This window comes from Ursus americanus, chromosome 24 (genome assembly GCF_024610735.1).
Source record: "Ursus americanus isolate L20-20 chromosome 24, mUrsAme1.1.p, whole genome shotgun sequence".
NCBI lineage: Eukaryota > Metazoa > Chordata > Mammalia > Carnivora > Ursidae > Ursus > Ursus americanus.
Window position 1 is genome coordinate 24,758,920 of NC_142150.1, and position 5,565 is coordinate 24,764,484.

The 5,565-nt window shown below is 35.5% G+C and overlaps 1 pseudogene; it reads left to right on the top strand.

The window, feature by feature from the left end:
* Window positions 1–1,423: 1,423 nt before the first annotated feature.
* On the top strand, window positions 1,424–3,856 carry LOC123799567 (regucalcin pseudogene; annotated as a pseudogene).
* Window positions 3,857–5,565: the final 1,709 nt, after the last annotated feature.

Consider the following 5,565-nt stretch of genomic DNA (forward strand, 5'->3'; position numbering starts at 1 on the left):
AGGGATCTGTCACCCCACCTAGACAAAAACTGCATGGCAGAATCTGTCTGATGTAAGGAACTCTAGAGTCTATTGAAGGCTTGCAACCTCCAGGGGAAGACTTAGTAAATTGTGGTTAATTTTGGGCAATTTGGGCTCAGCACAATAACAGTTACCCATCATCCCCCCCTCCCCCACCAGCCAGGTGTCTGCAAACAGACAACCTATAAGAATAGGAATGAATGAATGAATAAATGAATGAACGGTTAAACAAAAAGCCACAGGCTCAAAATGACATCACTTAGGTTAAGACCCCAAAGTCAGTAAACCAAGACTTAATACCGAACTTGACTGCAGTTTCGACCTCCCAGAAATAATAAGCTCTGACCTGTCAACCTGGGAGATTCCTGGTCAGCACTAGGAAATTACTGATAATTACCTATAAACCCCTTAGGAGGGCACCTGCGCCTAAAACAACACATTCTTTGCTAATAACTTCCTTTTCTTCACTTCCTCTCTACCTTTAAAAACCTTTCCTATTCTGTAGCCCTTTGGAGCTCCCCTCTGTTTGTTAGGTGGGCTGCTGCCTGATTCATGCATCAATTAATAAAGTCAATTACATCTTTAAAATTTACTTGGTTGAATTTTTTTTTAACAGTATGTACTTGGGCAATTATAAAATGTAATCCCCATGATAACCACAAGAGAAGGGTTTTCATAAGGAAGAATTTACATAAGGACAAAGATTTTTTAAGCGGATAGATCCAAACTTGTTGCAAGTTTTTAAGTGGATAGATCCAAGCAGATAGACCCCAATCCCCTTGGCTATTTTTTTCAGTGCCCTCCTCATTGGTGAATCTTGAATGGGAATATCTTAAATTCTTCCACTACAACCAGGTAAGTATTTTCTCAATTTTTTTTTTTCCTGGAAGGAATTCCCAGCACAAAGTTTCCCTATCAGCAAAGAAGGGCAGTTATAGAACACAACATGCAAGCTTTTTGGGTGCAAAATTAATGCACACTTCCTCTCTGCTTCTATAATAGAAATAGAATTTCTCTAGTGCTGAATGTTACATCCTCACATTATTGGGAAATTAATCCTGAATTTTCCAGAAGGGACTAAAAATACAGTTAACAGGAAAAAAACCTTTGTAACTCAAAGATTCAAAGAATTAACCTAGTGGAAAGGTTTGAGCAGGTTTAAAATTTCAATAGATTTCTTACATGCTAAAATCTAATAATCAGAGAGTAGAACAGAAGGGAATTGAAAGACATTATTACAACTATGTAATACAACTAGAGGTTTCAACCATCATTTACTGGCAGGTACATAAAAATGGAAAATAGAAGTTAAAGCTAAGAATTACTAGAATCCATAAAAAAGAATTCCAAAAGCTACCGAGGAGCCAGCTCTCCAAAGGTCACTAGAACCAAGATCTCCCCCATGACAATGTCTTCCATTAAGATTGAGCGTGTTTTGCCGAAGAACTCTGGTGCTGTGAGTGTCCAGTACTGGAGGAGGCATCCAACTCTCTGCTCTTCCTAGATATTCCTGCAAAAGAGGTTTGCCAGTGGGATTCGTTCAGCAAGCGAGTACAGCAAGTAACTGTCGATGCCCCCGCTAGTTCTGTGGCCCTTCACCAGTCTTGAGGAGATGTAGGTCGCCACCATTGGAACAAAGTTCTGCACTGTGAACTGGGAAGATCAGTCTGCAGTTGTCCTGGCCACAGTAGATAAAGACAAGAAAAACAACCGAGTCAATGACAGGAAGTTAGATCCCAATGGGAGATACTTTGCTGGCACACACCTGAGGAAAGAGCCCTGGCAGTTCTGGATCCCCACCAGGGGTCCCTGTACTCCCTCTCTCCTGACCCTCATGTGTACTTTGACCAGGTGGACATCACCAGTGGGTTGGATTGGTCCCTGGGCCACAAAATCTTTTGTTACATTGACAGCCTGTCTTACTCTCTGGATGTCTTTGATTATGGCCTGCAGATGGGAAAGATTTGTACATGCCTTTTTATTATTCCTCTTAATACTGCTGGTATTTTTTTTTCCATATGTATATAGCTAGTAAGCTGCCTCTTCCTCAACTCCTATGAAAAGGTCCTTACTTGTCAAATAGATAACTGTTTGATGTTAAAAAAAAAAAAAAAAAAAAAAAAAAAAAAAAGCTATTTAGCTATAGAACTCAATCTGGGTGTTAATTATAATTTGGAAAAAAATTTTAATTTTAAAGATCTATTTTAGGCATAATTCTATATTATCCACCTAACAATATGGAATGCTATCTCCTAAAAACTAAAGAGAAAATATAAGAGGATACTACAAAGAAGTTTTTTTTAACCGCTATTCTTAACAGTAGACGTGTTGCAGTTCTATAGTCCTACAATCATATTAGAATAACTCAAGATTGAAATTACATATATAGTCTGCTCCTACAGTAAAAGTTAATAACATTATGGTATAGTCTCATCTATGGAGGGCTTGAATCAGAAAGTCAAGAAAAACACACCTTTTGTGTCATTTATATAACTCTTGGAAATATGCAAAAACACTATTCATGGAAAGGAAGAGCAAGTAAGGTATTAATTTTCATAGATTCAGATTGTATCTGTTTTATCATATATCTTTGATGGTGACTATTTGAAATTCAATTCTACCTGATTTATCTGCTGTAACAGTATATATACAATGTCATTGTAAATTGTGCTTGGAATTGTATAGTAGGATGTGAATTTCCTGGTCTTGGGATATAGCTATATGGACAGATTTTAATAATCAATATATAAAATCTATTCCTATGAAATAATTTGAGTTCATTTTGAAAAAGATTTTAAATGAAAATAATTCATATGTTATAATAAAAAAGAAATATTGGCCATGTGCTGTCTGATATAGGAAAACTCTGTCCCAAACTAATTCTAGACCCTGTCTGCTAGTGTAGAACTAGCTTTGTAACCACTAACCTTGGACCCTGTTCCCACATTGACTGGGTAGCACTACATTGAGGTAAGCATCTATTACTGCTGTAGTTTAAGGCAAATTGGGAGAAATTGTTACAATATCACCTTGTGAATGAGATAGCATTATACTTTAGAGATTAGTCAACATAGCTCTCCAAAACTTAAGTGACTTATTTGAAGATAATCAGTTGTAAGCTTTGAAACAAAATCACTTTATTTCAAGCTTTATTATAGTTGTCTTTTGCAATCGCAGTTGTCTGTAGTACAACATGAAATTTTAACTCATTTTTGTTCTTCTGTAAAATGTTAGTGAGACATGTAAATACATTTGTAAAAATGCATTAAAATCTCATATATTCAAATCTTTCTATCTTAAGATAGAAAGTTTTGCTTAAATAATATCTATATTTTAGAATATTTTCGAATTTTCTTTTTTTTTCTTTTCATTGTCAGGGCATAATTTTATCACTGAATCTGCTATTGTAGTGTATTCTCCATTAGAATACAGTGTGCAGGGTGCTCAAAAGATTTTCCCCAGAGCACTACATACACTGAGCAATTTTTTTCTAGAATTCTAGTTTAGAAATACAAAGGGTAGTGGACCAGTAATTCAAAAAGAAGTCTCTAAAAATATATTTTTCAAGCTCATCCTATTGAGAGAAAATGTCATGAGTTACTAGCATGCCATGTTTGGACCTAATTGGAATTAAGAAAACAATTTCTAAGAGGAACACATAAGCTTCTTCACTTCTTTGATTTTGTTTCTCTGAAGAGAGTGTTTTTTGTACGTAGACATGAAGTCAACTGATCCTTGTCATTTGATTCAGTTTGAGGCCCTCCGTCATGAGCAATGTCCACTGAACTGCGGATTTTCATCAGAGAACAAGGCCACCCGTGAAGACAAAGCATGAGGAATAGTTTGGCACTGTTATCCTGAGGAGCTGACCTTGGCCTTGGTGGGACCCGAATTAGTATAAAATCCATAGCTCATCTTTCATTAAATATCATTCCTCCTGGGTCACAGCTTTGCCCAGATGTTTGGCAGTTAAGTGAAATTCAAAACAATCTCTTTAGCAAATATGAAGTCACCCATATAAAACTTTTACAAACAGAGAATTACAGGGGGGGAAAGGGCTTAATCTAAGGTTATTTTTCTTTCTTTTTTTCCTTTCTTTTAGTACTCAGCTCCTTAAATAACTCCACTGTAATATTACCAATTACATGACTCGTGGCACATGATTTTAACTTTCTTGGTTGTTATACAGCAAAAACAGAAGATCTTGCAAATAGATTCCATTATACTTGAAGGGGCCTTTACTTAATATTTTTTTTAATAACAAATTCTAAGAAGTACTTACATGGCTTCTATAAAATTGTTCTGGTTGATCTATCCTCAATGGTATCCTCTATTTAACTTCTAAATGCATCCTAGACAAATAAAATTGGGACAATTTTATTTTGCCTCTGTGTGTGTGTGTGTGTGTGTGTGTGTGTGTGTGTGTGTGTGTGTGCATTCCTTTCTAAAATCATCTTCATGAGTAGTCCAATCTTAAAATGTAATTAGAATTCTGGAGTGTATCTGCACAATGTTTTACTGCAACTTGTATGGTGAATCCATTTCTTCAACCCTTTGGGATAATGATTGCATTTTTTCCTTTGTTTCAAACAAAAAAATATATAAATATAAGTACTGTTTCAAATACCAGTACTACAAGTGAAAGAAATTCAGTCTTTACTGACATAATTTTAGAGTCTATTATTTATAAAGTGCCAACATTTTTTCTCATGTATCTTCACTTATTCTTCCCGATTCTTACCTTCCCCCCTCCCATTCTAATAAGGCAGAGCTAGTTAAAATCTTGGCTGATCGAAAGAAATGTGCTTCAATCCATAACCAGGAAATAAACTTTTTTCACTAAATTCAACGGAGATGATATCCCAATACAATATGAATAATTATTTGTTATTCCAATTTTTCCTCTCAAACTATTTTTCCATTACAAGTTCTATACATCTGAGATAATATCTTAATGATGAAAAACCCATAGAGAGCTTAGTAAAGTTTCTAATAGAGAATAATACTTTTGCCCACAGCTGTAACTCTGAGTTAGGGATTAACTTTAGATTTGGATTTAGTAAACTTTTCTGTGTATAGACCAGTGTTCCAGGGTAGAAACATATATATGTGTATATATATATATATATATATATATATATATATATATATATATATGACATACACACACATAACATATATATATATATATATATATATATATATTTAGCATGCATATATATATGATACATCATGCTAAACACTACTGAAAATTCAAGAAGAGTCCAACATGGTTCCTAACTCAAGGAGGGGGAAGAAATACTTTACAGATTGTGATCACAACCTTACTGAGCATGTAATCAATTTATAGGTTCAGTCTAGCATTTTAAAAATGTAAAATAAGGGCACCTGGGTGGCTCAGTCTGTTAAACACCCCAGTCTTGATTTTGGTTTAGGTCATGATCTCAGGGTCATGAGATCAAGCCCCTGGTGGGGCTCCTCACTGGGCATGGAGCCTGCTTGGGATTTTCTCTCTCCTTCTCTCTCTGCCCCCCCACCCCCATG